This window comes from Mus musculus, chromosome 2, assembly GCF_000001635.26.
Source record: "Mus musculus strain C57BL/6J chromosome 2, GRCm38.p6 C57BL/6J".
Classification (NCBI taxonomy): domain Eukaryota; kingdom Metazoa; phylum Chordata; class Mammalia; order Rodentia; family Muridae; genus Mus; species Mus musculus.
Window position 1 is genome coordinate 171,620,622 of NC_000068.7, and position 21,898 is coordinate 171,642,519.

The following is a 21,898-nucleotide window of genomic DNA, read 5'->3' on the forward strand; positions in this document are numbered from 1 at the left end:
TGCATTTGAAAACCACTGCTCAATAGGATGCAAATTGAAGCCAAGGCCCAGAGCTCACGGAGACAAATTAGAGAAACATTTCTCTTCACTTTGTGATTTTATTAGCTGAATTATGGGTACGGTTGGATCAGACAGCTCAGGCTTATAGGTCTATGGACCCAGAACTCAGCAATTACTCAATTAATATGATTAATGAGAGCAGTAAAATGAGCATCACATGGTCACAGAGGGTCTTGTGTCTCAGAGCCATGGAAACCACATCCGATCTGCAGGAGATGGTTTATTCTGGGGGGAATTGCACTCTAGGGATGCCTGGTTCCTCTCCAGTGCCTCCGTATGTCTTCTGTCCTCTTGTTTCCCTCCCGCCTCCTGGAACTGCTCACTGTTTTTGCAAATTGTCATTTCTGGTCAGACTGCATGGAGGCTGTCACTCTAAATTTTCACTAATATTTCAAATATTGGGATGATGAAGCTAATTCTGCTCTTAGGTCTCGATGCTGCGATGCTGTAGTGTAAATTAGACGGTGGTCACCACAACCCATAGCCGATAACACCGTCGGGGCAGAAGAAGAGAATTGCTGATTTCAAATATTTGCAGGCTGGGGAGATAGCTCAGTGGTTAAAATGCTTGCTCTCAAGTACAGGGACTCGAGTTCAGATGTCATGAACACTCCCAAATGCCCGTGGGCCGGGCTGCGTGTCAGAAGTTCTAGCCTTGGAAGGCAGGGCATGAGGTCACTCGGCAAACCAGCTGTGTCCGCCAACTCTGGGCTGAAGATACACTGTCTTAAAGGAATGAGGGGGCACAAAACCAGAAGAAGATTTTAAACATCTACCTCTGGCCTCTGTGGGCACCTGTACATACACATGCATGCTCACACTCCTGCACACACACACACACACACACACACACACAGACACATACACCACTCAGAAACATGCATACATGTATGCACACAAATACATAGAAAGAAAAAAATTACATTTTTTTCCTTCAGCAAGAAAATGATTTTAAGTGAAAAATCACCTTCAAGAAATGCAATTACAAAATAAACAACTCGGTGTGGGCTCTGTACAGTCGAGCATCACTCAGACACTGGGTTGGTGAGCTCACCCTACTAAACCCTCATACCTCCCAACACCTCCTGAAAGGAAGATAAAAGACGGGGTTTGGGTCACTGAAGACTGGCATTCGCACCAGTGGAAAAGAAGACCTTGCTTCAAAGTCAGCAGAAAGCAATGACAGACAAGATGGTCCTCGGACCTCCATGTGTGAGCCATAACATGTGTGCGATTACACTCACATACTCAAGTGTATATATGCACTCATGCAATATATACACACAAAATAAAACAAACAAACTGACAAGACATGGAACAAAAGCAAGATCTGATTGGCCATCCCAAAGAAAGGACAGAAACAGAAAGTGTCACTAATAAAAGTGTGCCTTGGACAACTGTCCCAAGGAAGGCAGCAGAGCCAGATTATCGCCGAGGAAGGAACCGATCTAGAGAGCTCTGGATGCAAGGAGGACGAGATCCATCCCAGCCATCCAGACTGAGAACCATTTGTGGTTAGAAATTAAGTTCAATTTAAAATAAATGTCTTCATAGCTATACATACTTCAGCAGTCTTTGCCTTTGAACTGGCGATGCTCTCTGACTTAACACACCACTTTGTGATTTCTAGAGCAGGCAAGCTTGCCAAAGTCAGCTGAGCATCTTACAACTACTCTCTTCCCTCTAAATATATAACAGCTTTTCTGCGTGCAGTAGAACTCCTCTGCTCCGGGTGGCCTTCCCCCTTTTCTTGTGGCCAGCCTCTACTGGATTCCACAGACACTCCTTTAAACACCTTCAACCTTTCCCATCCCCGCAAAGGCCTGATTTGCAGTTCCTCTGCACAGGGGCAGCTTCCCTTTCAAGGCTGGACCTCAGGCTGTGCTCCAGTGTGGCCTCTGGCCGTTCAGTCCCAGGCCAGGGTTTTGAGGCAAATAAGCAGGACCCCAGACTGAAGTCAGTGGAGTAAAAAGCAGGAGTTTGTTACAGGCTGCACACCGCAGTCACACAAAGTCTCTAGATACTGGTCTGATTTCTATACTCAAGATCAGCTCCTAGGTTTTTCTTCCATCTTCAACTCTTTTGACGTTCAGCTGCGGCTAAAACTGAAAGCACAAAACGGAAGTCACAAGAGTGGAATGGGCATTTGGACTTCATTTTATTCTTGATGAGTCCCCCCACTCTCTATTCCACATTAAAATATGCTCCCAGATTGAACTTGATGGATGGCAAGGGATTAGTGGTTTATAATTCTCCAGTAAAAGAGCCTTTTTCATCTGGTGTGAATCTTCAGAAGTCTTATTTGAATGTCTATAGGCGCCCCGCAGATAGATCTAGAAGGGAGAGAGGTACAAAGGCTTAAACAGTTTTGTATGATCAAGAGAGTTCAAAGGCAAGTTGGAGTCCCCAGGAAAAGCGCAGGAGAAGAGAGACCAAACCTGTCTCACTCAACCATATGGAGAATACAGACTTTGAGAATTAGGAACAAAAACAAACAAAAAAAAGTCAGAAAAATTACAAATACGTCAGTTTGTAATTGTTCTGGAAAGGACTATCTGGAGAGATGTATTTAAGTGCAATTTAGAGGTGCTGAGAAATCTCTGGAGCGAAAACAGGTGCCTACCCCTCCTGCCTACTTCTCCACTGAAAGGCCCAAAGTGCACATCTGTGAGAAGGAACGGGGGAGGAAGACGAGGGTTGACTGCTCTGGCTGTGATCAGCACACACTGTTTGCACATGTACAAGCATCTCCCAACGACCCGGTACTAATATGTAAAAAAAATTAGGATGTAGGATATAAAAAAAATATTTTTTGCCTTTTTACTCATTTTTTTCTTTATATCCCAATATCAGCCCCCCTCTCCTCCCAGCACCCTGCACATCGATTTCCCCCCATTTACCCTTCCTTTTCTCCTCTGAGAAGGGGAAGTCTCTCATGAGCATCCCCCATAATATGTAAAATAAATCTCTGTAATTAAAAGTAACTCAGGAAGAGCACGTAGGAAAAACACTTTGGGAAATGGAAACTTAACAAGAGGGCATTAGAAATAAGAAGTTTTGAGGTTTCTCCAGGGGTTGGATCGGGTTGGGGGGGGGAGCATGGGGAGAATTTGGAAGGATGGAGCCACAGCAGAGCAGCACCAGGGTTCTCCTGGGGTCAAAGCATGGAGGGGTGCATCACAGGGCTGTTAGTAGCACCTCACCTGGGGATCAGAGCACACTATGTGCTATGAACTCCTCTTACAGTTAGGAATGAAAGAAATACAAGATGCCATCTTCATCAGGTCCTACCCAGAACAAGACTCTAGGTAATTACCAAACCCAACCAATAGGCTCAGGAACTAAGTACATCACCTCTATGTGTGTTTCTGATCCCTGAGGCTTGTTACACAGCAATTGCTCTTTTATACAATAATTAAGGGTTACTCACATAGGGCTAGCCAAACTGGCATCCACACTGGCCTAGACTTGTCATGAAACCATGAGGAATAGAGGGATGGAGATCTGGGAGTGGAGAATCCCAGCAAGACGATGCACCTACACCCTACAGGCCAAATTCTATGGTTCAGGATAAAGGCTCTCAGAGTGGATTTCCTCCTCCTTTGTCCTGGATGCAGGCAGCGCTGACCTGGTACTCAAAATCAATGTCAGAAGCATTTACACAACATTTTCTGGGAAAGTTATTGACATAAATCAATGACACCTACTATGCATAAAAAAGAGCTGACTGAGTTGAAGAACATGACAAGCCCCAAGCAGAGACAGCCCTGGTCTCCAAGAGCAGTAGCTCCTGTCAGTTCAGAAAGCACAAAGCCTGTGGATATGGGCTTTTGTATTGTCAGTTATTTTAAGCCAGCGATGATGGAGCCACTTGCATCCGGTGTGTGATTTGACTATGAAAAGAAAATGTGATGCTTTTGTGAAGATGGAAATTCTTGGCAAGGCAAAACTTAGATTCTAGCATGTGTGCTGCTTTTTAAAATATATTTAGGAATATATATATATACATATATATACATACACACATATATATATAAAACAATTAATCAATTAATGGATAAAGAGGACCTTGATTGATAAGAGAGCAGCATGGGGTATATGGAAGTATTTGGAAGGAAGAAAATAAAGGGAGAAAATATGTAGTTATAATCTCAAAAATCAAAAAGGATGAGCTGGGCAGTGGTGGCGCACGCCTTTAATCCCAGCACTTGGGAGGCAGAGGCAGGCAGATTTCTGAGTTTGAGGCCAGCCCAGTTTACAGAGTGAGTTCCAGGACAGCCAGGGCTACACAGAGAAACCTTGTCTCGAAAAACAGCAACAACAACAACAACAACAATAATGACAATATTATGCACTCAAGAAGTGACGCCACGCCCCCAAGACAATAACTGAAAAAGGCGAGAGGCTTATGTTGGCCCATGCTCTGGAGGCCGTGGTCAATAGGCCCAATGTTGCGGGCCCTGTGTGAGGCAGTATAGCAAGGTGGGAGTCATATGGGTTCATGGTCAGGGAGCAAAGAGAGAAGGGGAAGGAGGAGGTCCTGCAAGCTGCCTCCTTACCTAAATTCTTCCCTAGGCAGAGCTTTTACAGCTTCCAACACCACCCAGTGGCAGCTCCCTGAGGACTCAGCCTTCAGCACAAAGAGAAGTATGGCAGGACCAGACTCTAGCCCAGCAGGCCTGTACTTCTTGCTTCTTTTTTTTTTTTTTTTTTTTTCCTTTTATTTTTTTTCTTTCCATTTTTTATTAGGTATTTAGCTCATTTACATTTCCAATGCTATACCAAAAGTCCCCCATACCCACCCACCCCCACTCCCCTACCTGCCCACTCCCCCTTTTTGGCCCTGGCGTTCCCCTGTACTGGGGCATATAAAGTTTGTGTGTCCAATGGGCCTCTCCAGTGATGGCCGACTAGGCCATCTTTTGATACATATGCAGCTAGAGTCAGGAGCTCCGGGGTACTGGTTAGTTCATAATGTTGATCCACCTATAGGGTTGCAGATCCCTTTAGCTCCTTGGGTACTTTCTCTAGCTCCTCCATTGGGAGCCCTGTGATCCATCCATTAGCTGACTGTGGGCATCCACTTCTGTGTTTGCTAGGCCCCGGCATAGTCTCACAAGAGACAGCTACATCTGGGTCCTTTCGATAAAATCTTGCTAGTGTATGCAATGGTGTCAGCGTTTGGATGCTGATTATGGGGTGGATCCCTGGATAAGGCAGTCTCTACATGGTCCATCCTTTCATCTCAGCTCCAAACTTTGTCTCTGTAACTCCTTCCAAGGGTGTTTTGTTCCCACTTCTAAGGAGGGGCATAGTGTCCACACTTCAGTCTTCATTTTTCTTGAGTTTCATGTGTTTAGGAAATTGTATCTTATATCTTGGGTATCCTAGGTTTTGGGCTAATATCCACTTATCAGTGAGTACATATTGTGTGAGTTCCTTTGTGAATGTGTTACCTCACTCAGGATGATGCCCTCCAGGTCCATCCATTTGGCTAGGAATTTCATAAATTCATTCTTTTTAATAGCTGAGTAGTACTCCATTGTGTAGATGTACCACATTTTCTGTATCCATTCCTCTGTTGAGGGGCATCTGGGTTCTTTCCAGCTTCTGGCTATTATAAATAAGGCTGCTATGAACATAGTGGAGCATGTGTCCTTCTTACCAGTTGGGGCATCTTCTGGATATATGCCCAGGAGAGGTATTGCTGGATCCTCCGGTAGTACTATGTCCAATTTTCTGAGGAACCGCCAGACGGATTTCCAGAGTGGTTGTACAAGCCTGCAATCCCACCAACAATGGAGGAGTGTTCCTCTTTCTCCACATCCTCGCCAGCATCTGCTGTCACCTGAATTTTTGAACTTCACACCAATTTCTCTTATGAATATCGATGCAAAAATCCTCAATAAAATTCACGCTAACCGAATCCAAGAACACATTAAAGCAATCATCCATCCTGACCAAGTAGGTTTTATTCCAGGGATGCAGGGATGGTTTAATATACGAAAATCCATCAATGTAATCCACTATATAAACAAACTCAAAGACAAAAACCATATGATCATCTCCTTAGATGCAGAAAAAGCATTTGACAAGATCCAACACCCATTCATGATAAAAGTTCTGGAAAGATCAGGAATTCAAGGCCCATACCTAAACATGATAAAAGCAATCTACAGCAAACCAGGAGCCAACATCAAAGTAAATGGAGAGAAGCTGGAAGCAATCCCACTAAAATCAGGGACTAGACAAGGCTGCCCACTTTCTCCCTACCTTTTCAACATAGTACTTGAAGTATTAGCCAGAGCAATTCGACAACAAAAGGAGATCAAGGGGATACAAATTGGAAAGGAGGAAGTCAAAATATCACTTTTTGCAGATGATATGATAGTATATATAAGTGACCCTAAAAATTCCACCAGAGAACTCCTAAACCTGATAAACAGCTTCGGTGAAGTAGTTGGATATAAAATTAACTCAAACAAGTCAATGGCCTTTCTCTACACAAAGAATAAACAGGCTGAGAAAGAAATTAGGGAAACAACACCCTTCTCAATAGTCACAAATAATATAAAATATCTCGGAGTGACTCTAACTAAGGAAGTGAAAGATCTGTATGATAAAAACTTCAAGTCTCTGAAGAAAGAAATTAAAGAAGATCTCAGAAGATGGAAAGATCTCCCATGCTCATGGATTGGCAGGATCAACATTGTAAAAATGGCTATCTTGCCAAAAGCAATCTACAGATTCAATGCAATCCCCATCAAAATTCCAACTCAATTCTTCAACGAATTAGAAGGAGCAATTTGCAAATTCATCTGGAATAACAAAAAACCTAGGATAGCAAAAACTCTTCTCAAGGATAAAAGAACCTCTGGTGGAATCACCATGCCTGACCTAAAGCTTTACTACAGAGCAATTGTGGTAAAAACTGCATGGTACTGGTATAGAGACAGACAAGTAGACCAATGGAATAGAATTGAAGACCCAGAAATGAACCCACACACCTATGGTCACTTGATCTTCGACAAGGGAGCTAAAACCATCCAGTGGAAGAAAGACAGCATTTTCAACAATTGGTGCTGGCACAACTGGTTGTTATCATGTAGAAGAATGCGAATCGATCCATACTTATCTCCTTGTACTAAGGTCAAATCTAAATGGATCAAAGAACTTCACATAAAACCAGAGACACTGAAACTTATAGAGGAGAAAGGGGGAAAAGCCTTGAAGATATGGGCACAGGGGAAAAATTCCTGAACAGAACAGCAATGGCTTGTGCTATAAGATCGAGAATTGACAAATGGGACCTAATGAAACTCCAAAGTTTCTGCAAGGCAAAAGACACCGTCAATAAGACAAAGAGACCACCAACAGATTGGGAAAGGATCTTTACCTATCCTAAATCAGATAGGGGACTAATATCCAACATATATAAAGAACTCAAGAAGGTGGACTTCAGAAAATCAAATAACCCCATTAAAAAATGGGGCTCAGAACTGAACAAAGAATTCTCACCTGAGGAATACCAAATGGCAGAGAAGCACCTGAAAAAATGTTCAACATCCTTAATCATCAGGGAAATGCAAATCAAAACAACCCTGAGATTCCACCTCACACCAGTCAGAATGTACTTCTTGCTTCTAAGCTAGAGCCCAGCATGAGAGCTTTTGTCTCCTCACTCCAGAGTCTTTTGTTTCTGACCTTGCTGCATTCCAGTCCTCTGAACCCCATCTTCAAGTCCTTCAAACTGATTGGTGCCAAGATCATTATGACCAAGGCCATCACAGGGCTCTGCGTATCCCCAAGATTTGCTTCTTTCCTTCTTCAAGGCAACCCTCATCTTTTTTTTCCACGTACCATCCCGCACTTTGATCATTATGTCTCCTACCTACAAATGCGTCCGCACAGAACATCCAGGTTTGCTTTGTATCTTTGCTGCATCCGGTCTCCACACTCTTGTAAATGACCCTCTCCCCAGGCTGCCTTCTATCGAACATTCCACCTAGCTCAATTAATTAGGCTGGCTCACCAGAGTCTGAGTCACCATTTTATCTAAAGAAATCTATTCTATGGACAGAGTATCGCTTTATCCCCAAGCCCAGATTCCGTCTGCAAATACTAGAGCCATTTTCTCACTCAAGAGAACTGGACGGCATGGCTATGAAGTAATAGCAAGAAAATCTCTACATTGCTCTTTATGTTAAGAATGATACAGCCATTTGGATTGACTACTGTGGTTAAGTGTGTCTTTTGAGAATTTTCCACAACAAGCTAAATTTACCTCTTAGTTATTATCTCCCTTGGAAGTTACTAGAAGGTCAATTACACTATTACACTGTAATTGATGGAAATTGGCAGGAATCAAACATTTTCCCTTTTTGAAAAAAACATTCCTTTTTGCATGCTAAGTTGAGTTAGCATGCAAAATCTCTGCAGGATTTAGAACTCTGATGGAAGCCAGTTTCCTTTCTTTCTCCCTTGGGATCTTGTCCACAGCTAACACAGGGCTCCTCTGAAAGGAAGATAAGGAAATGGTCACATTTTCTTAATGGTTTTGTTTGCTGTGAACAACATCAACTGGTTTTAAGAAGTTCTTCTCCACAACAGGATTCCCCTCCCTGAGAGAATAGATGCTAATGTCCAAGACATTTCTCCTTATAGTGACTTGAACAAGGATGCTCCTGCATCTAGTATACAAAGTCTAAAGATGCTGCCATCGCACAGAACACAGGGAACGGCCCATTCCGGTGCCCACTCACCTCTCCCTCCTAACAAAGTATCAATGGCTCAAAATGTCAGCAACTCTGAGGCTGATACATTTTCATTGAAGAAAGCAGAAACCAATTTTGTCTTTCAAAAACTCTGGCTGGAAAGAGGTCTTACAAGAGCTGATCTTGACTGAGACAATACAGAGGATTCAAGGCAGGGAGAGTGTTCCTGTGGCAGACAGGCCTAAGATCTACACTTGTCTTTGGCTGTGAGTACACCAAGCTTTCTAACAACGTACCTAGCAACCTGTTAGCAGCCTAGTACTGCATCTTGCAAGGAGCTGTAGTTCACCCACTTCAAATCATTGAAAAGTTACATTTAGCTACACTTTGATTACACCCCATTTCTATCCTGACACACTCTAGAACACAACTCAGCAACTAAATACAGTCACTCGGACTGGCCCAGACTGGTTTTCCCCTATTTACCCTCTTATTCATATGCATAACAGCATGTACATGATTAAAGCCACATGCATTTTGGGAAGAGACCTGTAGAGCGAGAAAAATCCCCTATAATCCAAGCCTGCATGTCAAAAAAGAAAGAATCTTCCAAACTATGCCCCTAGTAACCAAACTCCTCCCCCTGGATGCTACGAAGGGATAGCTGGAGCTTCTGCCGTCTTCGCTTCTCAGTCTGTACACTGCTCCCCTCTAACCTAGAATGTCTCTTTCCTTTGAATAACACTCCTTGATACTTCCAAATATGTGTAAGATTTTATTCCATCCTTGACTAAGAAGCCAAGAGCCTGGCCACACATGGTCCACATTCTGGCCATCGGTGACACTCACGCTCAGCTCCCATGCCCCGCCCCACCACCTCAGATGAATGACTACCACTGCTCTGTTATGTAATTCTAGCTTCCTTAGGAATATTCCAGAGGAAGCTTCTTCAGGCCCCAATGGTCATGTCCTCTGGTGGCTAAGAATCACCGGCTTCGTCCGCCTGGGTAGTGCACATCGCCTCACATTCTGAAGCTTGCAGCCTGACTTGGGGATTCTCCTGCCAGTGAACTAACCTCCTGGGAGCAGCATCAGCTGGCTAGCTGAGCAAATGATAAGGGAGGAGCTGCCTGGGGCTGGGCTGGGAGAGTCTGGGTGCTCCTGGGCCACCCAGCCAGTCTGAACAACCATGACCTAGCTGGCTGAACTCATCTCTCTGTGGAGATGACAGTGGAGCTGTGGCATTTATCATGACCCTGGGCCCGGGTTCAAAAGCACCCTCTGATGAGTTGAAAGCGGGGAAGTGTAGCAAGCTAAAACGACTGGCCGGTGCTAGCTGCTTCTGGAGGCTGGACAGGCCACTGTCATGCTTCGGCACATTTCACAATAGACAGTAGCTGAGAGCATCCAAAACCTTACCAAATAGAAGCAAGACTCACCATTGATAAACCTGGGATCCTAGACACAGACTGTTTGTTCTCCATTGTTTGCACGAATCTGATTTTGACTTAAAACTGTGGCCTTTATAGTGGTTGGTTTTATAGGTCTTTAATGGACCCTAAGCTCAGTGAGATGTCGGAATTCCAGACTCTAGAATCCTGTTGCCACAGAGTACCAAGAGCCCTGGCCTTTTTAACAGCCTTTCTCCCCCTCTCTTCGAGAGCAAGCTCCCCTGCACTTCAGGGCTATGGGGAAGCCCAACTGTGGGGCTAAGTTCCATTCTTCCTGCCCCAGGGACTTAGGTGATTAGAGCTCAGCCCAAGCCATCAAACGGAAAACACTGCAAGACCTTTAAGGGCTTAGGAAGGAGATTTTCTCCTTCATAGAAAACTAAACTCACTGAGAGTCAGGCTCTAGGGAGGAGCTCCGCCAGCCAGAGACGGAAGTAGCCTCAGAGTCACTCACTCCATAGAAGGTCAAGACTGTAATTTTTGTGACACCTGAGTTCCACTCCGCTTTCTCTTTCCTTCCCTCTTTCGTGTCCATGTGGGGGGTGGGGAGGAGCAAGAATGCCCTTGAACTTTTGGTCTCTTGCCACCGTCTGTCCTGCCCCAGGTCAGAAGCATGCACACTAGCAAGCCAGGGTTTTATGTAACACCCGGAATAGAACCCAGGGCTTCATGAATATTAGGCAGCGCTCTACCAACTAAGCTACTTCGCAGACATTCATCTGTTTTAAATAGTCTTTTGTCTTTTCTTTCCTTGCCTTTCCTCCTCTTCTCTTCTTCTCCCTACCCCCAAACCTCCTCTTGTATTAAGGACTGAACCTAGGGCTCCATGGCCATATATATATATGTATGTATGTATGTATGTATGTATGTATGTATGTATACACACACACACACACACACACACACACACACACACACACTAAACAAGTACTCTACCACTAACAAAAATCCAACTGTTTTTAATTTCTTTTTTTTAATTTATTTATTTTGTGCACAGTGTTCTGCCTGCATATATGCCTGCATATCAGAAGAGGGCACCAGATCTCATTATAGATGGTTGTGAACCACCATCTGGTTGCTGGGAACTGAACTCAGGACCTCTGGAAGAGGAGTCAGTGCTCTCAACCTCTGAGCCATCTCCCCAGCCCCTGTGTTTAATTTCTTATTCTGAGACACTTATCACTTAAGTCGCCCAGGCTTGCCTAGAGCTTACTCTCTAATCCAGGCTGTCTCCTCTATTGAGCCTCCTGCCCTGAAGCTGGGGCCATGGGCTGCACCGCCAGTACTAGCTCCACAGTTAAGCAGTTGTCTAAACAGCATTATCAAGCAGGAGCTATCCTACATAATAACTAGAGAACATACCAGATTTATACGTGATAAGAGGCAACTGCTCCAAAGATGCAACCCGCTTGCCTGAGAGGTTTAATGGTGCCTTCATCTCGGTGGTCATGCCAGGTAGAGAAGGACGTAAGCCCTGAGATGTCACTGAAGCCTCAAACACTGAGAAAAGTAGAAAGTATCTGAATCAGAGAAGGACTGGACAAGAGGAGAATGTGGGGAGATGGATTTGGAGGAGTAAGCTAAATATGGAAGTCTTAGAACCCAGCAGCAGCTGGTTTTCCTTCTAGGAAAGATGGAGTTCTCCTGAAGAGCAAATGTGGTTGGGAGTCTGGCTGTGGTCTGCCCTCATCCTGTTGGGATTTCTCCAGACTGATCATTGTGTGCTCTGGAGATAATGTACCATTTAAGGCAGGGCCTAGAGCAGGGATGGCAGACAGCATCTGGGCGGCATGAGGTTGCCTCAGAAAGGGAGACAAGAGCGATGAGGAGACACGGCTAGACCATTGGTTCAGTTCTTGGAGGATGGATGGCTGGGGAGGGTATAGGTCAGAGAAGTAAAATCAAGGGACAGAATGGGATAAATGGTGGTGATTCCAATATTGGTTCTCCTCCTTTTCTTGCTCCTCCTCCTCCTCCTTCATTGTCCTCCCCCTCCTCTTCTCCCTCTTCCTCTTTCTTCCTCCTCCTCCTCCTCACCCTCCTCCTCCCCTCCCCTCCCCCCTCTCCTTGCCCTCCCTCTCTCCTTCTTCTTCTTCCTCTTACTCCTCCTATTTCTTTAGTCCTAGGTATTGAATCCAAGTCTCTGACACACTAGGCAACTTCAATGCCATCAGATCTCCTTTCCCTTTTCACTTCCAGAAAAGTTCTCATTAAGTTTCTATGGCTGCCCTTGAGCTCACTCTGTAGCTCAGGCAAGCCTTGAACTTGCAGTCCTCCTGTCTCTGTGTCTGGAGTATCTGAGATGGTGTAGGCCTGTGCCACCTGACCCAGTCCCCTCTATTGACTGAGCAATAGAAATACCTAAAAGAAACCAAGTTCTCTCCAATATTGGACTGGTACATCCTGCCTAAAGCTGACCTCATGGATGGGCTGAGGAGGCAATTAACTGTCAAAACCTAGAACTCCTTGGAGAGTTTCAGATCCCAGACAACACAGTCAGAGTTGTCAGGATGGCTGGGAAACTACAGAAGCCCTGACTAGAATTTCTAAGGCAAACACAAATGAGGAAGGAAGTGCTGTAAGGCCCTCAGACTCACGAGGCTTCCTTCGACAGGAATCGCCCAACAATAGAACTGTCAGTCGGTCATCAGAGAGAAGAAATTCCTATTTCGCTTCAGCTTGGTTCCCACAGCAAGGCACAAACTCCAGCCCAGCCCAGAACTCCGGCACCTCCTGAGCTTGCAGAAGGACTACATGTGTTTAACATTAGTTGTGAATTGAGCCCTAAAATTTTACTGCCTTCCATAAACATTTATTGTTTTCTGGGTTTCTGACTCTAAGCAGAAAGTGCCAGAGCCCTCTGCCACATTCCTTGAAGAATGGTCGTGCCAAAGCACAGAACACATTAAGCACGTGGGCCTCTGACTACAGGTCCCACGAGGAAAGAGGATTAAATAGAAAGAAACATGAGCCACAGAATACAACTATTTTTACAGTGGCTGGGTAGGCTTTTACCGTTTTTCTGTCTCCCCATTCAGTCTCAGCAGCACCGCAGCCTGAATGGTTAATACGGATTCCAGCAGTGATTTTCACTCCCTTTATCACGGGACTCAGCCCTATTACTTGTTCATTGTATTGCGGCTGGGATTCAGATTTTTATGACCATTTTCTCAAATGCCGGGCACTTTATAAATGTATGACTTTTATTGCAAATCAATAAATTTTATCCACCTATTTCTCAGCAGAGGACATACCTGCCTGGATAAACCATGCTATTGCTTTTAACTTTTTAATCTATGGGAAATTTTAAATTAAACAACAGCAACAACAACAACAAATGGTCATACAATGTAAAGGTGAGGACACAGAGAACAGAGTGAGGTAGTGAAATTTAGAAAGGAGGTAGAAGCAATCCCAGGTACTAAACTGTGCTTTCCCCCCAGGAATCCATCAGATAACAAAGCCTGCAGACTTCTTTTTTACTTTAATACTATTGGTTGAAAACTTCATGCATGCACTGTATCGTGGTCAGACTAACTCCACTCCCTCCCTCCATCTTCCCCTGGCATCCCCAAGCACGTATCTCTCTCAGCTTCATTTGCTTTTTGTTGACTGATTGATTTTTACTTCTTTATTTTATTATCTACTGAGTCCAATTGGCGCTATCCACATGTTCATGGAAGGAGATTATTCTTCTGCTAGGCCATGGCCATGACCCAACAAAGAAAAGTGACTTTCTTCTTTAGCATCTGTGGCTTTCACCAACACCTCAGCTATGGGCAGGAACTGGGAACCCCTCTCTACTTTGAGATAGCCTTTTAACTGACTTGATCTGTGCCATTTATGGGCAGATAACCACAGCTAGCATGTGTTCATGTGTACAACAGCAGAGTCTCGCATATCCAGAGGCCAACATTGCACGGCCCTCCTCCTCCTCCTCCTCCTCCTCCTCCTCCTCCTCCTCCTCCTCCTCCTCCTCCTCCTCCTCCTCCTCCTCCTCCTCCCCTTTTGGCTCCAATGTTCTTTCTGACCTTTCTTCCTGAAAGTCTCCTGAGCCTTAGGAGTGAAGGTCGCTCTAGAGACTCCATCTACAGCTGAGCACACATAGTGAATTATTCAATCATTTTGAACAGCTATGAATTTTCTCCTTACCTACTACCTTCTGCAATGAGCAGCTTCCCTGACCAAGGCAGAGAGTAGCATAAATTCATGGATGTAAACATACTCAGAAGGCAGTTTGATTTTGATATCATGACCGATTCACAAAGCAACATCAAAGGTTTCATCCTGAAGCCTGCAGCTTCCCTAGGTTTGGACCTTGTTTCCTGCACCCTCCTGACCCCCCCCCAAATAATTCTCTCTTGTGGAGTATGTCTGAAAGCCAAACAAGAAAATAGTGGGTTAGCCCATAAACAGTCCTGCTGCTATGGCATCAATGGGCACACCTTGTCTGGCAGGTCTGTGTTTTATTGTGGCGTCAGCTCTGGGTAAGACCACTGAGGTGTTTCCCCCAAAGCAGCCCAAAGAGCACCTGGCAGTACTCTGGAAGTGAGGCATCAGGGAAAAGGCCTCAGAGTTCCAAAGTGCGTGGCATCTTCAGCAGCAATGGGGCCTTGCTGTCTAGTGCTGGAGGGCAACCAGAAGCTATCATAACTTCCTGTTGCTTTCTTTTTTTTTAAGAGGCCTCATTGACCAATGACTGCTAGGTAGTTAACCTGTGCCTGGCACTTAGATTTCTCTACCATATGACTTTTTAGGAATGCCATTGTACAGCCATGAGGGTTATCTCTGCCTAAACTCCCCTCTAAAACAAAATTAGCTAGTATTACAAGCTAGTATTGTTTCATGAGATTCCCCATATACCTTTACTTTTCGTTTACCTACCCCCCGACCTACTATAGACTTTATTTTGTTAGTTCATTTAAAAATGTATCGAAAAAATCGACTTAGTGGTAATAAGACATGGGTATTTTACCTCCCGTGGTCCTCATAGAGAAGTGTGGATATCAAAACCAAGAGAAGAGGTCCAACAGACATTTGAGTAGAGGCGCCAGCGATGTCCCTTACTATCTCACACTGAGCAGGACACTCTCTGAAGCAGACAGTTCTCCAGACACATTGTAATAGAACTAAGAGTTAGTTAGTTAGTTCAGGACACCAGGGGAAGTGCTAACAAGCTTGTGCATGCTAACCCATACCTGCAAAGCATTGTTGAAAATTGTGAAGATTTGTTTCCTTTCATTTTATGTGTATTGGTGTTTTGCCCAAGTGTATGTCTGTGCACCACGTTGAGTACAGTCGGTGTCCATGGAGGCCAGAGGAGGGGACCTGATCCTTCAGCACTGGAATTTCAGGTGGGTGTTGCCCACATTAGGGTGCTGGGAATCACACTCAGTCCTAGGGTTGAGCAGCAAGAGACCTTAATCACTGATCTGCGTTTCCAGTCACCAATTTTTTTATTCCGTTTTATAGAAAGTTTTAAACAAATATCTAAAGCTTCTCTTTTTGTTTGTTTGTTTGTTTGCTTGCTTGTTTGTTGGTTTTTTGAGACAGGGTTTCTCTGTATAGCCCTGGCTGTCCTGGAACTCACTTTGTACACCAGGCTGGCCTCAAACTCAGAAATCCGCCTGCCTCTGCCTCCTGAGTGCTGGGATTAAAGGCGTGCATCACCACCGCCTGGCTAAAGCTGCTCTTTACACTAGGTTTCAGACAGGCAAATATATAATAAATAGATAATAATAAATAAATGATAAATAACCATTGATAAATATTAGTAACCTAGCAATATTGATTTTTTTTCTCAAAATGTCAGCAAGGGGTTAGAGCTTTGAGTTCTCTAAACACAGCTTAAACACCGATCAGAAAACTCAGCCTTTGTTGTTTAGAATAGTTTCAGAGCTTATCGGTTAATGAGGAATATATTTAATTTAATTTTGGTTTCTTCATAAGAAACAGTCAGCCTAGGTACCAACAATGACTTTTGTGAGTTTAATCAATAAAGTCGAAAACAGCTCATTTATTTGCTGTTTGAACATTGTAGCTCCCAGTGTTCGTCAGCTTAGCCAAGCAACTGCATGCCATTTTAAGAAAACGAGCCACTATTTATGCGCTGAAATCACACAGGACTACCTTCTGTCACATTTATCTTGTTAATGCGTGGCTTCCCGCTGATCTTAGAAAGTGCAAGCTTTCCTTAGAGTAGAGATTAGGAGATCAAAAGCTTCCAGTTTGTTTAAGTAAAGTATAGAGGAAATGACATAACTGAAGTTACAGCCTTCCAATTGGCTTTAGCCAGCATTCAAGCTGAGAAACAATAATTGGATTTGCAGAGAGTTTGAACAGTGTCTTCAATGTATGTGTGTCAGAAGCAACTTCTTATTAGTCATTAGAAAGGACATTTCCAGTACTGATTGAGAAGCAGGTATTTCCTCAGAAGGGTATCTCTCTGTGTGTGTGTGTGTGTGTGTGTGTGTGTATCTATGTATGTGCTTGGGTGTGTATATGTGTGTGGGTCTGTGTCTCTGGGTGTGCTTGTGTGTGTGTGTGTGTGCATTCTGTATCTGTGTCTCTGTGTATCTGTGTCTGTCTGTGTCTGAGTCTCTGTATGTGTATCTGTGTGTCTGTGTGTGTCTGTGTATGTGTGTGACTGTGTCTGGGTTGTGTCTGTGTCTGTATGTGCCTGTGTGTCTATGTGTGCATGTCTGTGTCTGAGTTTCTGTGTGTGTGTTGTGTGTCTGTGTCTGTGTATGTGTGTGTGTGTGTGTGTGTGTGTGTGACTGTGTCTGTGTTGTGTCTTTGTCTGTATGTGCCTATGTGTCTATGTGTGCTTGTCTGTGTTTGTGTGTGTCTGTGTCTGTGTGTATCTGTGTGTGTACATATCCATGTGTATGCATTTATGCAAGGGAGTGCAGCCACTGACGCATGCACACAGAGGCTAGAAGAGGACTTGGACATATTATTTTATCACTCTCCATCTACGTTCTTTAAAGACAGTGTCTCTCACTGAACGTGGAGCTAGATCTGCAACCAGCAAGCCTGGCTCTCTCCACCCCTACAGTGCTGAGATTAGAGGCAAATGCAGTCACACTCAGCTTTGAAGGCAGGCACTGGAAATTTGGACTCATCCACTAAACCCCCTGACCCCCTGAGCCAGCTCCCCAGCCGCTGAGAGCTTTAATGGCTGGCCTTGCTTAAGCTCTCAGAGAGCCTTACGAGGCTGACATGTCTACCTCCTTCTCAAAGACACGGAGGATAGTCTTGGTCAGAAAAGTCACTTACTCCAGCAACAGAGTGCTCCGTCACAGAGCTCAGTCTGCCTAGCTCAAGCCCGAGCTCTTTCCCAGCTGCTGCCTGAAAACCTCTTAACAATTGCATTTAGCACACTCCAGGAGCACTGTGAACATAGGGCGGCGCTCTGTGGCCGCCATGACCTCTCTCAGCTACTGGAAATGAGGCTTTGTACAGTTTCAACTTTATACAAACTGAGATCATAAATCTCCCCCCCCCCATTTATATATGTTTATCAGTTATGTATACAGCGTTAAAGGTGCATGAGGTCTCCAGTCCACATAAGCATGTTCAGTAACCCCACCATCCATCAGGCAACAACACACAGAACAGTCTACCTCGAGTCTTTAACATCATCCCTCGATTAATATACTTTGTAGACATAATTCTGAACCTATTACAAAATAAGTAATTGTTCTTTGGCCGCACTGTATAATTTAATTGAACCAGGATATGTGTCTCCCTAGCAGACTAATTAGGTCTTCAGCTGTAGGAATATTAGCATTCTGTAGCAAGCATCCATTGGCCGCATGATCCATAGAGATGCGAAGGGTCCCTGAGAGATACAGAAACAACCCATTTTCCACGGTGCTCTATGCCAGCTTAGGTTCAGTGAGAAATAAACTGAAAACACAGAACCCTTGCTGGTGTCTGCTAGGTAACTACCCCTCCCCAAATCAAATAGAAGTTTAGGGCAGATGGTTACCGACAGCTAAGCTGGCCTTTGAGGTCACGATACTGATAAACTTTAGAGATGAACACAGTCTAACCACATAAGCGTGAGAAAGGAAGGATGGAACCCGGATGGTGGGAAAGAGACAGTCCTCAGGAATATTCAGCCAACAAAGAAATGGGTGGGCAGAAAGCGGGGTATCATAAAATCTGTTCTCTAAGTTTATTCAGTGCGCCCACCCTTCTTGCCACTCCCACCACTCTGTGCCACGCCCACCATTCTGCTCCATGCCTACCATTCTATGACACACCCACCCTTCTTGCCACACCCACTATTCTGTGCCACACCCAACCTTCTGTTCCAAACCCACCCTTTTTGCCACTCCCACCCTTCTGTGCCACGCCCACAGTTCTATGCCACGCCTACCATTTTATGCTGATGCTTTTACAAAGTGGTGGGCCAGTGTTTGTATTACCAAGTGGGGATCCATGCTTCTCACACTTCCTGGGAGGAGAATTGTATTTTCCAAGGTGAATCCCTCCTTAATATCACTGTCATGAGCTTACTTGCAAGTTTAAAGAGAACATTAAATGGAATTCGCTTTACTTCCTACGTGGGTATTTATCTCATTTCCCACAGTCTCTGGTTTCGTTGATCTCACACTGAGAGAAATATGACTGCTGAGATTATTCAGTTTTTACTACAAGCCTGATAGAGGCCACCTGATTAGCCTGGGGTCAACCAATTTATAAATGGTTCATACAGGATGGGCCTTCTAAACAGCCCCTCACCCCAGCCTTTCCTGTCTGCATGTTCCTGATGTAATTTGCTGCGTGTCTATGGAGTGCTGCAATTTGTATTTCCTCGGAATGCATCTGTGTGGCCTGTGAGGCTTTTGATGTTTAAAGGGCAGAATCCACCTGGTCCTCTTAGGAGTCCGGCCTTTGAAATTCAGCCACCATGCTGTAAGAAAGTCCAATGCAATGTACAAGTGTTCCATCAACAGCATCCAGTGAGAGCCCAGCCACAGCCAGCACTACGGGTAACTGCTTTATCTCACAGTACAGTTGGGGCTATCACATTCTGTAGTTGGTATCTAACACCCCTGGCTAGTTTTCAGCACATGAATGCATATTAAAATAAGTTGATGAAGTGTCTCTATGTGGCTATCTAACAGACCATGAAGGTCATTAAAAACTGAGAGAGATGTGAGGGCCATCACTGTCTCTCAAAATTCAGTTCATAGGAAGAGCTGACTACAATATAAATCCCAGCCCAGTCAGTCAGAGAGGGCTGCAACTCTCAACCTCTAACTAGCCCCTGGGTGATGCTTTGTGGCTGGTTTAAGGACACAGGTAAGAAGAGAGAGGATCCAAGCCCATGAGACAATTGTCCAAAGCCATTCAATGGGAGAAGAAAATCACAGAGTGGATGCTGGATCCTTACACTCTGGGACAACACGCATTTTTTTTTCTGTACTGTGCCCATGCATTTCATAAATGTTAAGATGTAAAACATTGCACCATGATGCATCTGCAGACCTTCGTGAATGCCTCTGCATTGCCATGGTACCGAATCAGAAAATATTCAGAAACTCTTGGAAGAAAAGGGATCCTAGACACACCTCCTTTGGATATCAGGTCTGCTTCAAGCAACAATGGCTTCCCTTTGACTGAAGGAGGTGGAGACTTCCTCCAGATGGAAGCCACAGCTTGTCATACACAGTAAGGCAGTGTCCTCAGGTGCATCCCCTTTAAGGAGTCGGTAGGCACAGCCTTTCCATAATTATCTGCTGATCCTTTCACTCAATCCCCAGCTTCCCTCCTTGCTGCAAAAGCCTCCGACTTTAATGTATCCTCTCCTGCCCTGCCAGACAGTCAGCCCCATTCACTACATCAGCTTTGAACTTGTCAGCTGAAACAAGGTGACAGGGGCTGATGTTACAGAGCTCGATACAATAAAAGTCAAGCAGCTATTCGTGTTCCACGGCTGGGGCGTCTCCGTCATAAAATATTCATCCTGTTATGTCACTCTTTATTTGGCCGCCAGAACCAAAAGAGCCGGAGAACCTTCAGGATGTCGGTGTGCAGCAGTACCTCGTGCATATAACCAAGGTCCCCAAATTAATTTGGAGTGCTTAGAGCAGCCTCTTCTATCATTGCAAAGTTCACATCTCTCAAGGTAACTCCTGGCTCTAACGCAGTGTGAGAGCGAAGTATCTTCCCTTGCACAGTACTCTTGGGACTCCGCCCGTGTGCTCGCCAAAGTCCAAGTGTAACTCCTAAGTAGTTCCGAGCATCAGGGGCAGCAGCTTCCTGTCGTCTGCAGCAACCGAGCAAACTTCCGCATGGCCGAGTAGTCATCTGAAGACCGTAAGGAAGGTGTACGTGACTCGTTGCCCATACAGAACGTACATCCTTAGAAACAACAGATACATTTTCCCGATTGCCCCAGTGTCACCCTGTGTGGACAGAATGTTATGTTTTTCCAGAATAATTTAAATTGATAGGCGTGACCTTCCGACGACTTCCCCTGTTTCCTCATAAATCCATTCTGTTTGCTAACGGCGCTCCATCACGAGACACTCTGTGCGTTTCTAACATGAAACCCCACAAATCTGGTGTGGGTTTATAATTCTGGGAGTCTGTTAAAAATAAAATAGTGCCAGGAAAACTTATTGGGGTGCCTTTGTGGTTTTTTTTTGATAGTATCTGCAAATAATTTGTAAAATATGCTTTAAAATGCAGGGTTGCCTTTCTTCCCGAACCAGAGTCTTCGGTGGTGACATTAAGCATCAAACCATGTGTCGACAAGCTGCTGATGAATCCGTCCTGCAGACCCAGTCTTGTGACAGCATTGCTGGTGGGGAAATGTGAATGGTTTCTCACGTCTTATGGGATTCAGGCTATCAAATGAATATCTCTATGTTCATTTCTCTCCATTTTTCTGGCTGGTATGTGATATCGAGCCACAACAGCAAGAATTTGACAAGAAGGCAAAATTTAAAAGCCAGACAAAAAAGGCTCTGTCCTTCCTGGCATGTCAGCTCATTTGTGCAGATCTGTCTGCCACTGGCATCAGCCCTTGTCTTTGGGTTTACAGCTTTGTTCACACTTCCTAAAATAAAGCTAATATGCTCAGTATACAGCATATTAAATTCTGTAAATAGCGTCTGTTCAGCAGTGACACCCAGTAAAGCTCCTGTAACGAGAGCTGCCAGCAGAGACGCTGCCTACTCTCTTTATTCTTATACCCAGGGTTTTGAACATCATGGCAATCCCCAAAACAACTCTGCATAAAGAAGGGTAGCTATCCACATGTCACCATCTTGTCTCTGAAGCCATCCCAGCCTGCTCAGAAAGCCCCTTAGCTATGTGACTAATCACTGATTGTAGAGAGAAATGTCATTGCTCTCTAGCTGATATTCATATCCACATTCTGGCTGAAGCCCTTCCATAGCGGCCATGTGCCACACACTAACACATGGGAAGAACATGGTTGTTGTCACATCCCATCTCGGTTCAGATCATGGCTCCATTCACATCAACTATGCTGATGTGAGAAAAGTCACTTAAGACCACTAACCCACAGTTTCTTTATCTTAGAAGTAGAGTCTAAACATTTGTCCAACCCACAAGGGGACTAAACCCACTCATACCAAATATTGAACAGGATTAGACAAAATCATTTTCTCAACCTGACTTCATTTTTAC

General features: G+C 44.5%; 1 long non-coding RNA gene across 3 annotated transcripts; it reads right to left on the reverse strand.

Annotated features, from left to right (window-relative positions):
- Positions 1-2,274: 2,274 nt before the first annotated feature.
- Positions 2,275-19,840, reverse strand: Gm35481. 3 transcript variants are annotated; one of them, XR_867052.1, is made up of 4 exons: positions 18,219-18,391; positions 15,201-15,332; positions 11,588-11,725; positions 2,275-2,393 (listed from the first exon to the last, which is right to left on the reverse strand). It is a non-coding gene; the product is annotated as a predicted gene, 35481 (long non-coding RNA). The 3 variants fall into 3 exon arrangements; XR_375336.3 differs by lacking the exons at positions 15,201-15,332; positions 18,219-18,391 and adding an exon at positions 19,810-19,840; XR_867051.1 differs by lacking the exon at positions 15,201-15,332.
- Positions 19,841-21,898: the final 2,058 nt, after the last annotated feature.